This window comes from Chiloscyllium plagiosum, chromosome 3 (genome assembly GCF_004010195.1).
Source record: "Chiloscyllium plagiosum isolate BGI_BamShark_2017 chromosome 3, ASM401019v2, whole genome shotgun sequence".
Classification (NCBI taxonomy): domain Eukaryota; kingdom Metazoa; phylum Chordata; class Chondrichthyes; order Orectolobiformes; family Hemiscylliidae; genus Chiloscyllium; species Chiloscyllium plagiosum.
The window spans coordinates 120252750-120274698 of NC_057712.1; the positions used below are offsets into that span (position 1 = coordinate 120252750).

At 41.8% G+C, this 21949-nt stretch overlaps 1 protein-coding gene across 3 annotated transcripts in view; it reads right to left on the reverse strand.

Moving 5' to 3' along the window:
- The window catches only part of LOC122548488 (TOG array regulator of axonemal microtubules protein 2-like), a 126994-nt gene that overhangs the window by 88416 nt on the left and 16629 nt on the right, over positions 1-21949 (reverse strand). The window contains exons 1-2 of one of the 3 annotated variants that reach the window (XM_043687208.1): positions 17196-17333; positions 15984-16106 (exon numbers count right to left, since the gene is read on the reverse strand). The exons of the other annotated variants lie outside the window; for them this stretch is intronic. The gene's annotated coding sequence lies outside the window, so the exon portion shown is untranslated. Of the gene's footprint in view, positions 1-15983; positions 16107-17195; positions 17334-21949 lie in introns of those variants that run through there. 3 annotated transcript variants of the gene reach the window in all.

The following is a 21949-nucleotide window of genomic DNA, read 5'->3' on the forward strand; positions in this document are numbered from 1 at the left end:
TGCCTTTACACTCTTCTAAGGATTCACTCGATCTATCCTGTCTATATCTGACGTATGCTTCTTTCTTTTTCTTAACCAAATCCTTAATTTCTTTAGGAGAAAGTGAGGACTGCAGATGCTGGAGATCAGAGCTGAAAATGTGTTGCTGGAAATGCGCAGGTCAGGCAGCATCCAAGGAGCAGGAGAATTGACGTTTCGGGCATGAGCCCTTCTTCAGGAATGAGGCATTCCCTCATTCCTGAAGAGGGGCTCATGCTCGAAACGTCGATTCTCCTGCTCCTTGGATGCTGCCTGACCTGCTGTGCATCTCCAGCAACACATTTTCACCTCAATTTCTTTAGTCATCCAGCATTCCCTATACCTACCAGCCTTTCCTTTCACCCTAACAGGAATATACTTTCTCTGGATTCTCGTTATCTCATTTCTGAAGGCTTCCCATTTTCCAGCCGTCCCTTTACCTGCGAACACTTGCCCCCAGTCAGCTTTTGAAAGTTCTTGCCTAATACCGTCAAAATTGGCCTTCTCCAATTTAGAACTTCAACTTTTAGATCTGGTCTATCTTTTCACATCACTATTTTAAAACTAATAGAATTATGGTCACTGGCCCCAAAGTGCTCCCCCATTGACACCTCAGTCACCTAGCCTGCCTTATTTCCCAAGAGCAGGTCAAGTTTTGCACCTTGTCTAGTAGGTACATCCACATACTGAGGAGAAAGTGAGGTCTGCAGATGCTGGAGATCAGAGCTGGAAATGTGTTGCTGGAAAAGCGCAGCAGGTCAGGCAGCATCCAGGGAACAGGAGAATCGACGTTTCGGGCATAAGCCCTTCCTGAAGAAGGGCTTATGCCCGAAACGTCGATTCCCCTGTTGATTCCTGAAGAAGGGCTTATGCCCGAAACGTCGATTCTCCTGTTTCCTGAAGAAGGGCTTATGCCCGAAACGTCGATTCTCCTGTTCCCTGGATGCTGCCTGACCTGCTGCGCTTTTCCAGCAACACATTTCCAGCCCACATCCACATACTGACTCAGAAAAGTTTCTTTTACACACTTAAATTCCTCTCCACCTAAATCCTTAACACTATGGCAGTCCCAGTCCATGTTTGGAAAGTTAAAATCCCCTACCATAACCACCCTATTATTCTTACAGATAGCTGAGATCTCCTTAGAAATTTGTTTCTCAATTTCCCTCTGTCTGTCTATTAGGGGGTCTTTAATACAATCCCAATAAGGTGATCATCCCTTACTTATTTCTCAGTTCCACCCAAATAAACTTCCCTGGATGTATTTCTGGGAATATCCTCCCTCAGTGCAGCTGCAATGTTATCCCTTATCAAAAATGCCACCCCTCGCCCTCTTCTCTTGCCTCCCTTTCTATCCTTCCTGTAGCATTTGTATCCTGGAACATTAAGCTGCCAGTCCTGTCCATCCCTGAGCCATTTTTCTGTAATTGCTATGATATCCCAGTCCCATGTTTCTAACCATGCCCTGAGTTCATCTGCCTTACCTGTTAGGCCCCTTGCATTGAAATAAGTGCAGTTAATTTATTAGTCCTACCTTGTCCCTGCCTGCCCTGACTATTTGACTCGCTTCTGTTCTCAGCTGTACCCATCTCAGATCGATCTCTTTCCTCACTAACTCCCTGGGTCCCACCCCCCCGCTTCAATGTATTTGTTTAAATCCTCCCGAGCAGCTTTAGCAAATCTCCCTGCCAGTATATTAGTCCCCTTCCAAGTTAGGTGTAATCCGTCCTTAGTGTACAGATCACTTATACCCCAAAAGAGACTCCAATGATCCAAACATATGAATCCTTCTCCCATACACCAGCTGCTCAGCCATGCATTCATCTGCTCTATCCTCCTATTCCTGCCCTCACTAGCTCGTAGCACTGGGAGTAATCCGGATATTACTACTCTCGAGGATCCCCTTTTTAAATTCCTGCCTAACTCTATAATCTCCCTTCAGAATCTCAACCTTTTCCCTTCCTATGTCATTGGTGTCAATGTGGACAATGACCTCCTGCTGGCCCCTCTCCCCCTTGAGAGCATTCTGCACCCTCTCCGAGACATCCTTGATCTCGGCACCAGGAAGCAACACACCATTCTGATTTTTTGCTGCTGGCTACAGAAACGTCCGTCTGTACCTTGGACTAGAGGGTCTCCTAACACGGTTGATCTCTTGGAACCCGATGTGCCCCTCATTGCATTAGAGCCAGTCTCAATACCAGAAATTTGGCTGTTCGTGCTATATTCCCCTGAGAAACCATCACCCCCTACATTTTCCAAAACAGCATACTTGTTGGAAATGGGGATAGCTACAGAAGGCTCCTGCACTAACTGCCTACCTCTCTTACCTTTCCTGGATTTAACCCATCTTTGTGACTATATCTGCGATGCTCCCCCTTCCTATAACTGCATACCATTGCTGTTACAAATTTCTCATTGCCTCTCACTGTCTCTCCAACCGATCCATTCGATCTGATAGGATTCGCAACCAACAGCATTTAATATAGAACATAGAAAAGTACAGCACAGAACAGGCCCTTTGGCCCATGATGTTGTGCCAAGATTTAATCCTAATGTAAAATATTATAACTTAACCTACGCACCCCTCAACTCACTGCTATCATTGTAGATATAATCCACAGTAACCCGTAAACTCTCCTTAAACTTCCACATCTGACAAGAAGCGCATATCACTCTCAAGGCCATTTGTTTGCTCCTTCACAATGTACAGACCCAGAAAATAACACCATCTTATTCCTCTACAAAACACTGTTCCAGGTTAAAACTATTCACTTATCTGTTTTTCTGTGCTGTGACTTCACTCAAACAGTTCCTCCAAGATCAGTTGTGAATTTCATTGTTTGCTGATTTTCCCAGACACTGATGTCAAGCGATACATGAATTCAAACAGCAAAGGCAGTAACTGTGCAGGTTCACTGTGGTGTCAGTTTCTTTCTCTCTCTCCTGCACTGACCTCACCATGTGCTTCCTTTGTCTATACCTCTCCTTTTTTAAAACTGCTGTTGTTTTGACTCGCTTTTTCCAAAGTTCCAAAACAATGCAACAGCATATGAAACAGTAATTACTGCTCCTGGAATTCGAGGAAATCATCTCCAACATCTAAAATACCTCAAAAAAGGAACAGCTGTTACAGCCAGAAATTTTTCCTGTCCTCCATCTTTGATTACCCAAAATGCTCTACCCAGAAGGTTCTGCATGATAGATTGGTTAGCAAGGTTAGATCACAGAATCCAGGAGCTAGCTATTTGGATACAAAATTGGCTTGAAAATAGGAGAAAGATGGTGGTGAAGGGTTGTTTTTCAGACTAGAGGCCTGGGCCAATGGTGTACTGCAAGGATTGTTGATATGTCCACTACGTTTTGTCATTTATATAAATGATTTGGATGTGAGGAGAGGAGGAATGTCTAGTAAGTTTGCAAATGACACCAAAATTAGTGGTGTAATGGATAGTGAAGGAGGGCTTATGCCCGAAACGTCGATTCTCTTGCCTCTCAAGATGCTGCTTGACCTCCTGTGCTTTTCAAGTGCCACACTTTCCAACTCTGATCTCCAGCATCTGCAGTCTTCATTTTCTCCTTGTGATGATGATTATCTCAGATACAAAGGACTTTGATCAGATAGGCCAAAGAGTGGCAGATGGAGTTTAGTTTAGATAAATTAAACATTGCATTTTGGTAGGGCAAATCAGGGGTAGGACAAATACATTTAACGGTATGTCCTAGGGAGTGTTGTTGAACAAAAAGACCTTGGGGTGCAAGTTCATAGTTCCTTGAAGGTGGAGTCGTGGATAGACAGAGTCATGAAAGTGGTGTTTGCTACGCTTGCCTTCGTGTGGAGTTGAGGAGTCATGTTGCAGCTGGACAGGACATTAGTTAGGCCACTTTTGGAACATTAAGTTTAGTTCTGGTCTCCGTTCTATAGGAAGAATATTGTTAAACTTGGAAGGGCTCAGAAAAGATTTACAAGAATGTTGCTGGGGTTGGAGGCTATAGGGAGAGACGGAATAGGCTGGATATTTTCCCTGGAGTGTCAGAGGCTAAGAGGTGACCTTATAAACATTTATAAAATCATGAAAAGCATGAATAGACAAGATCTTTTTCCCCAGGGCAGGTGATTCCTAAATTAGAGGGCATAAGCTTAAAGTAAGAGGGAAAAGATATAAAAGCGATCCAAGTGTCAGCTTTTTCACATTGAGGGTGGTGCATGTATGGATTGAGTTGCCAGATGAAGTGGTAGAGGCTGGTACAATTACAACATTTAAGAGTGGCTTGGTGGCTAGCACCGCTGCCTCACAGCACCAGGGTCCCAGGTTCGATTCCAGCTTTGGGCAACCGTCTGTGTGGAGTTTTGCACATTCTCCCCTTGTCTGTGTGGGTTTCCTCCCACAATCCAAATATGTGCTGGTCAGGTGAATTGGCCATGCTAAATTGCCCATGGTGTTAGATGCATTAGTCAGAGGGAAATGGGTCTGGGTGGGTTACTCTTTGGAGGGTCTGTGTGGACTGGTTGGCCTGAGGGGCCTGTTTCCACACTGTAGGGATTCTAATTTAAAAGATATGTGGATGGGTACATGAATAGAAAGGGTTTAGAGGGATATAGGGCAACTGCTGACCAGATTAATTTAGGATATCTGGTCGGCATGGACGAGCTGGACGAAAGGTCTGTTTCTATGCCGTATAACTCTGACTCAGAGTCTACCTTCCTTTCACACGACATATTTGATTACGTGAGCAGTGCTAACCACTGTGCCACCGTGGGCAGCACGGTGGCACAGTGGTTAGCACTGCTGCCTCACAGCGCCAGAGACCCGGGTTCAATTCCCGACTCAGGCGACTGACTGTGTGGAGTTTGCGCATTCTCCCCGTGTCTGCGTGGGTTTCCTCCGGGTGCTCCGGTTTCCTCCCACAGTCCAAAAGATGTGCGGGTCAGGTGAATTGGCCATGCTAAATTGCCCATAGTGTTAGGTTAAAGGGGTAAATGTAGGGGTATGGGTGGGTTGCGCTTCGGCGGGTCGGTGTGGACTTGTTGGGCCGAAGGGCCTGTTTCCACACTGTAAGTAATCTAATCTAAAAAGGTCTTTCATGATAGCTAAACATCGTAATCAGGCTTCAGGCAATAACTTGGTAACACCTTGTCTTCAGATTGTAATCAGTCCCTTTCACAAGTACTTGCTTTCACCTAGTAGTGTAATAATTCCTTGACTTGTGTTAATGAGGCATAAATCTTCTTGAATCACCCTTGCAGGAACTAAATAGACTGAAGGCTGACATTTGTTTCTAATAAGACAAGTTTAGTGTAAATTGTGAATTTAAAATTTACCCTATCTCATAGGAAGCTGCACAGTGTCCTCTCCCACAGTTAGAATTGGCACAAAGCAGTGGTGGGATGTTTGTCACACTGACACCAGTACCCAGAGACCCTGGCTAAAGCTCTGGGAACACCTGCCAGACATCACCACAACAGGTGGAATGTAAATTTAGTTAACATAATCTGGAATGGAAAGATAACTCCTTGGTTACTTTTACTGAGACAATCATCGATTCGTTAACAGATGCAGCCAAGAAGTGGGAAGGAGAGGAAGAGAGGAGTGGAATCTAGAGTGGAGAGGATGGGAGAGGACTGGACCTTCCAGGCCATTCCCTCCTCCTTTTCAAGGTTTTCCTCACCACCCCTCTTCCCAGGACTACACTTCAAAGCTATGTCAGTGGCAGTATATATATACACAAAGAGCAGGAGTAGGCCATTTGGCCCATTAATCACGCTCCATCATTCAATAAGATCTCAATTAACAAGTCTCAGCTCCACATGCCTGCTTACTTATGGTAACATATAACTCTTTTGTTAGTCAAGAAATTATTATAAGCAATAACCGTGGTTCCACTGCTTTCTGGCAAGAGAGTTCCATGACACACAACTTTGAGATAAAGTTTTAAATAGAACACACCTTATTTTTAAACACATTCCCCAATTTTGGTTACCCCCACAACAGGAAACATCCTTTCAGCATTCACCTTGTCAATCCCCTCAGGATCTTGAAAGGTTCAATAAGATCACCTCTAATTCTGCTAAGCTCCAAAGGACACAGGTCTTGTCTATCTAAACCTTGCCACATAAATTCCATCCCCCAACCCACGCCCAGTCCAGGTATGGGTTGAATGAGCCTTCTCTGAACTGCTATCTTTTATTCACTTGCAGGACATAGATGTCACTAGCTGGTCTAGCATTTTTTGCCCATCCCTAGTTACCCATTTCACAACTCTCCTAATTTAATCTCACCAATGCCCTGTACAACTGCAGCAAACCATATCCATTTTTATATTCTATTCTTCCTTGCAAAAAAAATTATTTGTCTACCTAATCACTTGTTGTGCCTGAATACTAATCTTTTTGCAATTTATGTACTGTACCAGGAGACCTACATCCCACTACCCAAGAGCTCTGCAACTTCTCGATATAAATGGTATGCTGGTTTTCTCTTCTTCCTGTCAAAGCAGACATGTTCAAATTTTATCACATTACACTCCAGCTGCCAATGTTTGCCCACTCGCTTAACCTATGTCTTCTAACTTTACAAACATTATGTGTTCTTCACAAGTTATTCTCTCATCTATCTAAAAGGGCTGTTGGAAGTCTTGGGTTCATGAAATTTATTAGATCATATGGAGGATTGATGAGGGATATTCAACATTGGAAAAGGATAAGTAAAACAAAAATGAGATGGTGTGGTGCTGATAAATAAGGAAATGGAATCAGTAAAAGAGAATCTCAGATATGAAGAACACGGCACGGTGGCATAATGTGGGCGGCACGGTGGCATAGTGGTTAGCACTGCTGCCTCACAGCGCCTGAGACCCGGGTTCAATTCCCGCCTCAGGCGACTGACTGTGTGGAGTTTGCACGTTCTCCCCGTGTCTGCGTGGGTTTCCTCCGGGTGCTCCGGTTTCCTCCCACAGTCCAAAGATGTGCAGGGTCAGGTGAATTGGCCATACTAAATTGCCCGTAGTGTTAGGTAAGGGGTAAATGTAGGGGTATGGGTGGGTTTCGCTTCGGCGGGTCGGTGTGGACTTGTTGGGCCGAAGGGCCTGTTTCCACACTGTAATCTAATCTAATCTAATCTAATCTAATCTAAACATGTGGAATTGGTTTGGATGCAGCTAAGAAATTGCAAGAGGAAGGATATATTTGTAAGTTTTATTTGTGGCTCACTAAACCATAGTGGTAGTGTGGGGCGTGCTATTAATGGAGAGATTACAGAAGCATGCAACATGACTTCAGTCTTCATTTCGACTGGATAAACCAAATCAGCATCGATGCTGTAGTTTGTATTTATTCATTCATGAGATGTGAAGTTACTCACTAGGAAAGCATTTATTGCCCATCCCTAATTACCCTCAAGAACATGTTGGTGAGCTGCCTTCTTAAACCACGACAATCCATTTGATGTAAGTGTACCAGCAATGCTGTTAGGAAGAGAGTTCCAGAATTTTGACCCAGCAACACTGAAGGAACAGCAATATATTTCCAAATCAGGGTGGAGGGTGGCTTACATAAGTATGTAAAAGATCAGAGAGTAGGCCATTGTGCCCCTCAAACCTGCTCCACCATTCTATAACATTATGGTTGATCTGACTCAGGCCTCAACTCCTCTTTTGTGCCTCAGGGACTTTTGTAATATTGGGGAATTGAGAGCTTCTGTTTAAATACATTCAGTTTTCTAGCCTCCACAATCCTCTGGAATAGATAATGCCCGACAACTCACCTTAGAATTCCTAGCCTCTGACTTGCTCTTGTAGCTGCAGTGTTTATATGGCTCAGTTTCTGGTCAACGGTAACACCCAGTATGTTGATCGTAGGAATTCAGCAATGGTAATGTCATTGAATGTCCAGGGGCAACGGTTAGGTTCACTATTATTGGAGATGATCATTGCCTGGCACTTGTGTGGCACTGGTGTGACTTGCCACTTGTCAATCCAAACTTCGATGTAACAAATGTGATGCAACATACAAAGAAAACATAAAGCAGCCTCTCGGTAGAAGTGATCATAACAGGATTGAAATTCACAATTGGTTTAAGGGTAAGAGTATGGGTCTAGGTTTAGAGGTTCAGTCTTAAATAAACTTAAACAAGGATATGATGACAGTTGTCTGAAGTGAACTGGGAAATTAGGGTGAAACAGTAGAGATGCAGTGGAAAACATCTAAGAAGATATTTAATAACTGCCAGCAAAGATATATTCCAACAAGGAAGAAAGATTCTATGAGAAGGTTACACCATGTGTGGTCAACTAAGGAGATTAAGGATAGTAAAAGGAAAGAAAACTTGTGCAATTCTGAGAATTTTCCTGGTTGGTCAGAAGATTGACAGAAGTTAGAAACCATTAAAGAATGATTTGTAAAAAAGCCACGATGTGGAGGTGCCATTGTTGAATGATAGAAAAATAATGAGTGGAAGTGAGATTGAAATATAAAAACAGATAAGGGTTTCCAGAAGTATTTGAAAAGGAAAAGAGTAACTAAACTGAGTACTGATCTTTGAAAGATTGTACCTAGGAAATTAACAATGGAAAATAAGTTAGAGGGACTGAGATTTCCAGTACAGAAAGAAGCTCTTCAACGCATTGTATGTGTCCAGTCATCAAACACTGGAAGCTTCTCTAGCCTCATTTTCTAACACTTGGCCTATAGTCTTGCATCCTATGGTATTTCAAATGTTCCCATAAATACTACTTAAATCTTGTCATGGTTCCTGCCTATATCACACTTTCAGGTAAAGAGTTCCAGATACAATTTTAACATCTGCCCCACAGCAAGATTGAAACATATGTCCCCAGAACATTGGCCTCAGGCTGTGGACTGCTAGCCTAGTGACATTATCACAATGCCACCCCCTGCTTTTATTCTCTTAAATTAGTTTAAGCACCAATGCTCTCTTGTAGGACTATCTACCTACTGGCTTAAAAAGTGTTCTTGGATTCAGATTAAGAATTTTATCACCTCTAAGCTTTTCACACTTTGTCTAGCCCAGTTATGATGTGGAGGAGCTGGTGTTGGACTCGTACGGACAAGGTTAAAAATCACAACACCAGGTTACAGTCCAACAGGTTTATTTGGAAACACCAACTTTCAAGGCACTGCCTCTTCATCAGGTGGTCCAACATCACCATGATCCCTTGTGCCTTCATGTGAGGCTGTATACACTCTGCATTCCAGACAGACTTTATTGGACACATCTTTGGGACTGTCCTCTACAGTGAGGACACAAATAAAGTCCCATATATATTTGTGAATCAAGCAGAAAGAACTTAAAATACTTACATTCACCTGGGAGAGGATGCTGATAAAACCTTTAGAACTAATGACTGACTTAAGGCCCAGGCCTTAAAAGAAATGTGACAGTACATTGACTGGTTCTAACCTGTTCGATTCTGGAAAGGACATTACATATTGATAAATAGCAAATGTAACTCTTCTCTTCAAGAGGAGATAGAGATAAAAAGAAGAAAACTATAGAAACTAAAGGGAAAATGCTGGAATCTGTTCAGGAGGGCATAGTAGGGCACTTAGAAATCTTAATGCAATCAAAATGTTTTTGAGAGAGGAAAATTGTGTTTGACTAGCTTATTACAGTTCTTTGAGAGAATAACCTACAACATGATTAAACATGATGTATTTCAATTTTCAAAAAGCATTTCACAAGGTGCAACAAAGGTTAATACGTAAAACAAGAACTTCTGGGTATAGTGGGTAACATATTAGCATGCATTGGCTCAATAACAGGAACAGAGAGTAGGGATAAATAGGTTCTTTTCCAACTGACCAGTGGCAACGAAAGAACAAAGAATAGTACAGCATAGGAACAGACCCTTCAGCCCATCAAGCTTGCACCAACACATGATGACTTTCTAAACTGAAAACCTTTTGCCTCTAAATGGACCAAATCTTTCCTTTCTATTCATGTATCTATCAAGATGCCTCTTAAACATTGCTATTGCATCTGCTTCTACCACTTCTACCAGCACTTTCCAGGCTCTTACCACCCTCTATACAAAAAAAAAACTTACCTCTCATATCTCCTCTAAACTTACCCTTTTTACTTTAAACCTATGTCCCTTAGTAACTGACATTTCTACCCTGGGAAAAGGACTCTGATTGTCCATTCTATCCATGCCTCTCAATTTTGCAAACTTCTATCAGGTTTCCCCTCAGCCTCTGACATTCAACTGAAAACAAACCAAATTTGTCAAATCTCTCATCGCTAAAACCAGGCAACATTGTGGTAAAGCTGTCCTGTACTCTCGCCAAAGCCTCCTCATCCTTCTGGTAGTGTGGCAACCCGCACTGTACACAATATTCCAAATATGGCCTGACAGAAGTTCGATAGAGTTGCAACACAACTTGCCAATTTTTATACTCTGTGCCCAGTTCAATCAAGTATGCCATATGCCTTCTTGACCATCTTATCCACTTGTGTTGCTACTTTCAGGGAACTGTACATCCTGAATCCTTCTGCATGCTCACGTTTGAGTGTTCTGCCATCTACTGTATACTTCCCCCCTGCATTAGATCTTTTAAAATGCATCATCTCACATTTATCTGGATTAAATCCCACCTTGCCATTTCTCTGCCCAAGTCTCCAGCCTATCCATATTCTGCTGTATCCTTTGACAATCCTCCTCATTATCCACAGCTCCCCAAATCATTGTGTCGCAGATCCCCAGAGAATAAGTGCTAAGGTTTAAACTATTTAAACTTTAAATCAAGAGCATTCTCTTATGAGAAATGATTGGAAAAAATTGGTTTTATCCAGAGGAGTTCAGAAGAATTATGGGTGATTCTTTAAAGGCACAGAACATAGAAAAATACAGGTCCTTTCGCCCTCGCTGTTGTGCTGATCTTTTATCCTACTACTCTAAGATGAAACTAATCTATATACCATGCATTGTACTTCCATGTGCCAATTCAAGAGTGCCTTAAGTGTCCCTAATGAATCTGACTCTCCTAACACCGCTGGCTGTGCATTCCACACTCCCACCACTGTGTAAACAAGCTACCTCTGACATCTCCCCCAAAACCTTCCTCCAATCATCTTAAGATTATGCCCCCTCGTAGTCTCTAGCTTTCCACTCTGTCTATGCGCCTCTCAACATCTTGTACACCTCTATCAAGTCATCTCTCATCCTTCTTTGCTCCCTCAACCTTTCTTCATAATACCTGCACTCCAGTCCAGATAGCATCCTCGCAAATCTCCGCTGCACCCTCTCAAGCTTCCACATCCTTTCTACAAAGCAACCAATCAGAACTGAACACAATATTCCAAGCATGGTCTAACCAGGGTTCTATAGAGCTGCAGCACAGCCTCGCAGCTAACCACAACTAGATGACAATGTAAAAATAAATCCCATTTAAGGCAGAGATGGAAGATATTTCTTCTCTCATAGGATCATTAGTCTCTGGAATTCTCCTCTCTAGGGAGTAGTGGAGGCAAGGCCATAGAATATCTTCAAGGTTAAGACAGATTTTGGATTGACAAAGGAGTCAAGATTATAGGGTTAGATGAGAAAATGGAGTTGAGGCCATAATTAAAACAGTGATAATATTATCAAATGGGAGATTGGTGCAAGGGACTAAATGGTCTACTCATAATTCATACATTCTCAAAAACAATTAGGGATAAGCCCCATCAGTTACACTCATCCCACGAACAAATAAATTGTCTTCGGGTTCATATTTACTTGTCACATATCAGGAGACTTGCGTTATGACTTGCGTCAGATTTCCATGAACCTTGGTGTATAAAGCCACTTGTATCTAACTAGAAATGGTTGGTGCATTGGAATGTGGACCTCCTGCTGAACAGATTAGAGGTCTGGAATTTGTGCTATTGCTCCATAAACGTACAGCACACAATAGAGGATCTGTTCATTAACTGACTGAAAAACCAACATTCAAAGGCATTGCAGTGTTGCGTTGATGATCAAATATTGACAGAGCTCACAATCACACCAAATATAACTGCAGTATTGTTCTGTACTAGGAGCTATTATATTAATAAAATGGTCTGGCAGACAATCTTAAAACAGCTGCAATGGTTTCCCTCTGTTGAGTCTAGCAGACCGTCTGTACCAATTTGAACATAGCAACAGGAGTGTGCCATGCAGTCCATCAAGACTGATCCCCTTCACCCTATTAGATTATGACTGACCTTCATTGCTTACATCACTGTTCCCATATCCCATGTTGTCATTACCTTCCAGAAATCTATTGATTTCTCTCTTGAAGGAATGTATGAGCCTTCACAGTTCCCTGGGACAGAGAATTCCAAAATCGCACCACCCTCTGACTAAAAGAAAAATCCTCATTTCATTTGAGTCAAGATTAATGGATCTCTTCTAGGTTGGAAATATATAATTAGTTGAGTGTCGCAAGGATGAGTCCCAGGACTATGTTAATGACTTGGAGGGGGGCAGAATGCAGCACAACCAAATTTGCTGACAACACAAAAATAGGGAGGGCATGTTGTGATGAGTACAAAAAGGAATCTGCAAGGGGATATGGATGTAGGTTGAGTGAGTGGACAAACAATGACAGATGGAGTTTAACATAGGAAAGTGAGAGGTCATGTACTTTATTAGGAAAAATCAGGAGGGAGACTATTATTTAAATTTAGAGAAACGTGAAAAAGGGCAGCATAAATGGATTTGGATGCTCTTGTGCACAAAACCCAATTAGTTAGCATATAGATGCAGCATGTCATTAAGTCAGTGAATGGAATTTTGACTTTTATTGTTAAAGGTTTGGAGTATAAAAATAGGGAATTTTTGTTACAACTTTACAGGGAGTTGGTGAGGTTGTACCTGGAGTTCTGTTTACAGATATGGTCCCTGTATTTAAGAAAGGATGTACTGGCATTGGAGATAGATCAAAAGACATTCACTAGGCTGTTTCCTGGGATGAAGGAGTTCATTTATCAAGAACTGCAAAACAGATTAGACCTTTATTCATTCATGTGTATAAGGAAATATTGAAATATTCACAATTCTGAGGCAGCTTCATAAGGTAGATGTTGAGATGATGTTTTCACTAGTGGAGATTTCAATGTCATAGCATAGTTACAGAATAAGAGGGTGCTTGAAGGAAGGACATGAACAAATTTCTTCTCCCAGATGATAGGTAGTGAATGTCTGGAACTCTCTACCCCAGAGATTGTGAGGGCTTGATTGCAAAGTATATAAAAAGGAGAGAGATAGATTTGAGGTTGGGACAGATCAACCATGATCTTGTTGAAAAGCAGGGAAAGATTGATGGGCTGAATGGTTTACGGCTATCCTCCATTCGTACAAGTCTTATGTTCAATGTTAAATGGCCTACCCTTATTCTGAGATTATATCAATAAAACTAAGAACTGCAGATGTTAGATATCTGAAACAAACAGAAATTGTTGGAGTAACTAGGCAGATCTGGCATCTGTGGAGAGAAAGAGGACCTGAAGAAGGGTCACTGAACCCAAAGTGTTCACAGATACTGCCAAACCTGCTGAGTTTCTCTGCAATTTGTCTGATATAGTATACTTTCGTTTGGACTTCACCAGGCAAGATAAACATCCTGTCAACATGCACAGTTTTGTGTAAATATCAATGATATCACCTCTCATTCTTCAAATCTGAGAGAATACAGATGTAGTATTCCTCAACCTGTCTTCATTAGACAACCTCATCATTCCAGAGATTAATCTGGTGGGCCCTTGTTGCATTCCCTCTGTCACAACTATATCTTTCTTTTGATAAGGAGACCAAATTGGATACAATACTCCAGGTGAGGTTCCATCAAACTCTCTGCAACTGCAACAAGACTTTGTTACTTCTATACTCAAATCACTTTGCAATGAATACCAACGTGGTCTCAGAAATAAAGAGCATCAATTTAAGACTGAGGTAAAGAGAAGTTTCTTCTCAGAGGATTCTCTCTTTGGCACTTCTCATCACAGAGAGCTGTGGGAGCAGAGTTCTTAAGTATTTTTAAGGCTAAAATAGATAATTGATCAATTAGGGACACAAGGGTTATGGAGAAAAGGCAGGAAAATGGATGTGATAAATGTTGAATCAGCCACTATTCAATTGAATGGTGGAGCAGGTTCGAGGGGACAAATGGCCTACTCCTATTCCTAGTGCTATCATTTTATTATGGACTTAATATACTGTTTGCCTTCCTAATTGTTTGGTGAAACTGTGTGCTAGCTTTTAGTGATTCATGGAGAAGGATACCCAGGACTTTTAGACACCAGCACCTCCCAGCCTTGCTTGAACCAAATTTGGATGGTTTCCCTTTGGGTGTTAGTGTCTGGGAGGAATGTATGTGTTGTAGATCCTGTAACATCTCATGAAATTCTAATCGTTACCTGACTACCATCAAATTTTTCACATATTTTTCCACTCAGTTTTAAGACCCTTGTTTCAGAATAAACTCTCACATTTAAATATAAATGTGAATTAACATAAAATTCCATCATATCATAGTCACTGTTTCTCAAAGCTCCTTTACACCGAAGATTATTCATTGCCCTTTTTCATTAAAGAACGCTAAATCCAAAATAGGCTGCTAAGCATACTAATTCAAAGTTCTGCCATATACATTGGTGTGCAAGACGGCGGAGTGGCAGAATAGCATGCAGGCGCCTGCCCGGACCTCATTTGTCCTGTCTATTTTTACTTTCTCGTTCTTCTTTCACAGCATTCTTTTTATACTTTAATCTACTTACCTTCTGTGGTGACATTAAGCCAGAACAGGGGACAGAGTGTGCACACGGCGGAGGCTAAACAGTGAGTCCAACGTTGAGGAGAGCAGGCCCAGCACGGGGGAGATTGAACTCAACAGCAGTGAGAGAGTTTCCCAGCCATTTGCAGCAGTCCGAGGTCTCCCAGCAACTGCAGCGGCATAGAGCGCAATGCAGAGGAGTTCGAACCTTATGGGGATTGCAAGCCCAGCATGGCTCAGCACTTAAGGACTGCAATGTTGAGCTTTTAATTTTTTATTTACTTTTCTAATTTATACTAAGGAGGACTTTAGTATTGAACTTTTAACTTATTTCCTTATTTTTCTACAATTTTGTACCTAAGGTGGCACCGGGAATATAAACATTGCATACTTTTCACTGTACTCTAGTACATGCGACAATAAAATCTAATGCTAATTCCAGAATTTCATATTCCGGTGTATGAGCACTGACTTGGTTAACTCAGTCAAATGCAAATTAAAGTTGCCCATTATCACTGACTAACCTTCATTATGTATATCTCTAATTTCTTGATTCATAGGTGTGCCATTATTAATACTACTATAAACAACACCCACCGTTTACTGTTTCTTAGCTCATCCCCCGACTCCCCAATGCCTCCACCCAACTGAATCTGCATCATGATTCTTCAAACTAAGGTCCTCTCTTACTGATCTCATCCCTCACCAGGAGTGCTACCATATCCGCTTTATTTTTTGTGTCTATTCCTCCTAAATGTAGAATATCCCTGGATATTCAGTCCCAATCTCACTCACCATATAGCAATGACAGTTAAATTACAGCCATTCAATTTATGAATTCTGCCTCTTAAAATATTCTTCTTCATTTTGATCTACTTGATCCTTGCCATTTCTTTGTCGTCTTCCACTTAGTTTACTACTTTTCTAGTTCCTTTGACTAGTTTTGTTTCCTTTGAAACTGAACTCTGTCTTAGGGTCCCCATCAGGACAGTTCCCTGCTATCAAATTGGTGTCAAAAAGGACCTTATCTTTTTAACAAAATCAGTGGAACATCAAATTGGACTAAATTACAGCTGAAGTCTGATCTGAAAGACTGAACTTCAGAGAATGAAGCTTTCTTCCCACTCCAGTGATGAACTGTGAGTTGAAGCTCTAACTGCAAGCTTCTCAGCCAGAGGTAAAGACTTGGCTGAAATGGTTGGAACCATACCTGGCACTAAAGAAGATGGTTGTTTTTTTTGGAGGTCAGTCATCTCTGCTCCAGGACATCTCTGCAGAAGTTCCTCAGGGTAGTGTCTTAGACCCAACTGTCTTCAGCTGCTTCATCAAAGTCCTTTGGTCAGAAATGGAAATTTTTGATGATTGTACAATGTTCAGCATCATTTGCAACTCCTCAGATATTTAAGCAGACTATGTCTGAATGCAACAGGGCCTGGACAACATTCAGGTTTGGCCAATAAGTGGCAAGTAACATGCAGGCCATACAAATACCAGGCAATGACCATCTCCAATAAGACACAATCTGTCAGCCCTTGATATTCTGGAATCCAGCACTAATAACATCAGAAGTTTGGAATACTGCTACAAGTAACACGTCCTGACTCCCCAACGATTGTTCACCACCTACAAGGAACGAGTCATGAATGTAATGCAATACTCCCCATTTGCCTGGGTGAGTGCAGCTCCAACAACACTCAAGTTTGACAGAATTCAGGACAAAGCAGTTAATTGGCACCACACCCATTCCCTCCACCACTGATGCTCATTAACAGCAGTGTGTACAACCTACAAGATGCACTGCAGAAATTCAAAGCACCTTCCAAACCCACCACCACTTCCATTTAGAAGGACAAGAATATCAGATGCACGGCAATGCCACTACCTTCCAAACTACTCACCATCTTGACTTGGACATATATCACTGTTTCATATTGTCGATGGGTCAAAGTAGTGAAACTTCCTCGGTAACAGGATTATGGATGGACCTACACCAAATGGACTGCAGCAGTTTAAGGCAGCTGCTCACCACCACCATCTCAAGTGCAACCAGTGATGGGCAATAAATACTGGCCCAGCCAGTGACACCCACATCCCATGATTTTTCTTTAAATTCCACAAGACTAAGTTAGCAGTTTGAACAACGTTGAGTGTGGAGTACATATGGACTATGACACTAAAGGGAAAACCACAACTCCCCCTTGAGACACTGCTGTGAGATATTTTATATTTGTCTGTACAGTACAGACAGGGTGACAGATTAGCATATTATTGGAGAAACAAAACAGTTGCTTATCAGAATAGTCAAAGGGGCACCCGAGAGAAGTAACCAAACTTTCTCAGTGCACTTGCTCTATCTCACAGGATATTGGAACCAATTATTCCCACACTCAATTAATTACTTAAACACATCATTCACACTGACCTTTGCGACTCCCTGCTTCACAATCATTTGTTATTGATGTTTGCAAGCTTCACTCCCCTCACATCAGTCTTTCATCTTAGTTCAGAAAGGGAGAATTCCGACGCTCCAAACTGAACTCAATCTCTCGTCATATGCCACTTGTGTGTGGTTGAAAAGAAATTTTACAAAATGCAGCCAAATAACCAGTAATGGTAAACAGGAACATGTACTGAACAAACAGCGTTGCATAGCAACCATAAATTAAAGTTGGCTCTCAGAATGCAGCAAGGATTAGGCAAGAGAGTACATCAGATCATATAATTATTAAACAGTAGTTAACAGTGTGTAAACTCGGCAACTAATGGGCAGCCTTTATTTCACAGTCACCAGCTATTTTTCATTTATCTTTACATAGAATATTCTGGTCAATGATTTGCTAAGTATTTTGTGGATGAAACATTGACCTCTGGGATTCAGGAATCAATCCAGAGTCAAACATATCAATATAACTCAGTATGCGTATGCATGGATCTGAGAGAGAGAATGGGTTAAAGCAGACTTGGTCCAAGAATGAAAAAGTGGATCAAGGGCTGTGTTAGGAGGTTTACAAGGCACATTCAACTTAAGTTGATCACGTGTCACAAGATAGGGAAATGAATCTCAGAACGGTCACAGCTTAGGATCATTAATCTAGTCATGTCTATGCTGGGTCTCCGAAGAAGCAATTTACCGAATGCTATTCCCCTATCATCTCCCTGCAGATCTATATATTCTCCCTTTTCAGATAATAATTCAATGCCCTCTTAAATACAGCAAAACACTTACAGACAATGCATATCGATTCTTAGTCACTTGCTGCAAGAAAGGGCTTTCCTCATTTATTAATTTTGTGGCAGAAGAGCAAATCAGAGGCTAGGAAAAGGGAACACCATTTTAGATTAAAGGGGGTGCCAAATGAGTTAACTCACCTTTCAACTCCCCAGAGTAAAGTACAAGTCAGGAGTGTGATGGAATACTTCTTGATGATATTGCCTGGATGAATGCAGCTCCAATAACACTCAAGCAGCTAAAAACCATTGAGGACAAATGTTCTGTTCACTGCTTCTTTGCAAATTACCTTCAACCTCTGATTCCCAATCATACCATGATCGAGACAGGTTTATCCCTATCTATATTTCCAGATTCCGTAAAATTTTGAACCACCATCAAATCTTCTCAACTTTCTCTTCTCAGTTCCAGTTGCACCAATCAATCTATGCAACTGAAGGTCCTTATCCCTGGAACCATTCTCATGAATCTTTCATGCATCCTCTCTACGGCTTTCACAAACTTCCTATAGTGTGGTGCACAAAGGTCTCTTTGCTCCTGCAACCCCTCTAGAGTTGCACCCTTTATTTTATATTGCCTCCCTATATCCTTTCCAAAGTGAAACACTTCTCTGCAATAAATTTCCTCTGCCATTTGTCTGCCCGTTCCACCAACTCATTTATGTCCTTTCAAAGTTCTATACTAGCCCTCTCAGTTCACAACACTTTCAAGTTTTTCATTGCTCTCAAACTTTGCAATTGCACCCTGCACACCAAGACGAAAGTGAGGACTGCAGATGCTGGAGATTAGTGTGGTGCTGGAAAAACACAGCAGGTCAGGCAGCATCTGAGGAGCAGGAAAAATTGACATTTCGGGCAGGAGCCCTTCATCAGGAATGAGGGCTAATTACTGATGAAGGGCTCCTGCCCAAAAGGCCGATTTTCTGCTCCAAGGTCTAGGTCACTTTGCTCGGGTCTGTCATATGGTACTTCATCTAATTCATTTTGAAAGTCCATGTACACTACATCAACAACATTGCCCTCTTCAAAACATTCAATCAATTTACTTCAATACAATTTGCTTTCATTTGTGAGACTGTCTGTACTGGCTGAGAATAAGCATTAGCCAGGACACCGGGGAAAACTTCCTTGCATTTCTTTAGAAAATCCCACAAATCTTTAAAATTCATCTGAGCATGGACAGGACCATGGTTTCTTGTATCATCCGAAAGACAGCACCTTTGGCAGTGTTACTTTTTCAGAGCACTGCATCAGAAAATCAATCCAGATTTTGTGATCAAGTTTTTGGAGCAGAACTGAACCCACAATATTCTGGCTGTAAGATGAGTATTTAGTGACACCCAAGTCTTTCCACATCAGGTGGAGGTGATATTCTAGAGGTATTCTCACTGGTCTAGTAATCCAGAGACCCAGGTAATTTTCTGGTGATCTGGGTTGAAAACCCACCACATTAGATTGTGGAATTTGAATTCATTAAATATCTAGAAATAAAAGTCTAAAGACCATGAAACCAACGTAAACTGTCATAAAAAGCCATCTGGTTCATTAACACCCTTTAGGGGAGGAAACTGCCATCCTTAACCGGGATTAGTCTACATGAGATTCAACTGCCCTCTGAAATAGAACAGTAAGCTATTCAGTTGTATCAACTGCCAGAAAAGAAATAAAACAATAAGACTATACGAAATAGGAACAGGAGTAGGTTGTTCTGCCCCTTGAACCTGCCCTGCCATTCAACAGGATCAAGTCTGATCCAACATTCCTCATGTGCAATTTTCTGTATTCTCCCCATAACAACATTTGATTCCTGATCAAGAATTTATCCCAGCCTTAAATGTACTCAAGGACTCTTGTGACAATGCATTCCAGATTCTCAATTGAGAAAAGAAATTCCCTTTATTGGCGCCCTCTTTAATCTAAGACTATGCTCTCTCATCCTAGACTCTCCCATTACAGTAAACACCCTCAGTATTTACCATCAAACCTCATAAGAATTCTATCGGTTTCAATTAGATCACATCTCATTCTTCTAAACCCTGGTGAGTGGAGTCCAAAAGTGCTTCATCTTTGCTCATAAGACAATCCCTCCCTACCAGGGATCATTTTAGTGAACATTCTCTGAATTGCCTCCAATAAAATATCTTTCCTAAAATAAGGGGACCAAAATTGCCCACAGTCCTCCAGGTGTGATCTCACCAGCACGGTGTACAGTTTGTAGTAAGATTTCCCTACTCTTACACTCCTTCCCCCTTGAAATATGTGCCAATATTCCATTAACCTTCCTGATTATCTGCTGCACTTGTGTTAGCTGTATTTCTTGCTCAAGTATCCCCAATTCCCTTTGTGTTTCAACTTTATGCATTTTTTTCTCAATTTAAATATTCTATTCTTTTTTCTTCTTTCCAAAATGAACGTCACATTTTCCCACATTATAGCGCATGCCTACTCAGGCTGTGCCTCACCGCAAATGTTCCTTCCTAATCATCTAAAGATTACCAGATGGACAGACCACTGGGCAACTACCAACACATTGGAAACAAGACCAGCAGAAACAACCCTGGGAACCCTGCAAAGTGTTCCTTAATTGCATCTGGAGGAGTTTGCCAAAATTGGGACAGCTGTTTCACAAACTAGTCAAACAACAGTCTGGCACAGACATACTCATGGAATCATACCTTATAGACAATGTCCCAGGCATCACCATCACTATTCCTGTGGCACAAGACAGAGCTAGCAGAGGTGACATAATGGTATACAATCAGGATGGAATTGCCCTGGGAATCCTCGGTATTGACTGAGGACCCTACATAATCTCAGCTTCAGGTTAAATATGGGTAATAATACCACTAGGCAAACTTCCTGTTCATTACCACATATCATCCTCCCTCTGCTGATGAATCAGTACTCCTCCATGTGGAACAACACTTGGAGGAAGCACCGAGGGTGGCAAGAGCATAGAATTTTGTTTTTTAATTCATACATGGCATGAGGGCATCGCTGCCTAGAACCAGCATTTATTGCCGATCCCTAATTGTTCAGAGAACAGTTAAGAATCAACCACATTGCTGTGGGTCTGGAGTCACATGTGGGCCAGATCAGGTAAGGATGGCAGTTTCCTTCCCTAAAGGATGAGTGAACCAAATAGGATTTTCCAAAAAATAGATAGTGGCTTCGCGGTTTACCATGAGACTTTTAATTCCAGATTTTTACTGAATTCGAATTCCACCAGGCTCAGGCTCCCAGAATATTACCAGAACCTCAGGATTAACAGTCTAGCAATAATACCCGACAACTCTGGACAGGTGGATTTCAAAGTTCACCACCAGGACAGGCTCAGCATTAGCTCTACTGACCAAACTGGTTGGGTCCTAAAGAACACAGCTGATAGACTGGGTCTACAGCAGGTGGTGAGGGTACCAACAAGAGGGAAGTACATACCTAACCTCATAACTCAATCTGGTAGCTGCAGATGCATCAGTCCATGCCAGTATCAGTAAGTTTGGCCACCACACAGTCCTTTTAAGGTGAGGTCCTGCCTTCATATTAAGAATACTCACCCAGTTGGCCTATATGATACTGAGGTAAATGGTAGACTTCAAGCAGATTTTGCAACTCAAGTCTGGGCATCTGTGAGACTGTGTGGACCATCAGCAGCAGCAGAATTATACTCTAGCACAATCAGAAACCTCATGGCACGGCACATCCCCCACTCAACCATTACCATCAGGCCAGGAAATCAACCGTGGATCAATAGACTGTGCAGGAAGCATCCCAGAAGCATGGGGTGTCAGTCTTGTGAAGCTACAAATCAGGACTACTTGTGTGCCAAACCGCATAAGTAGCAAGCGACAGAGCTAAGCAAGCCCACCACCAGTAGATCAGATGTAAACTTTGCAGTCCCGCCACGTCCAGCCATAAATGGTGGTAAACAATGAAGCAATTCAATGG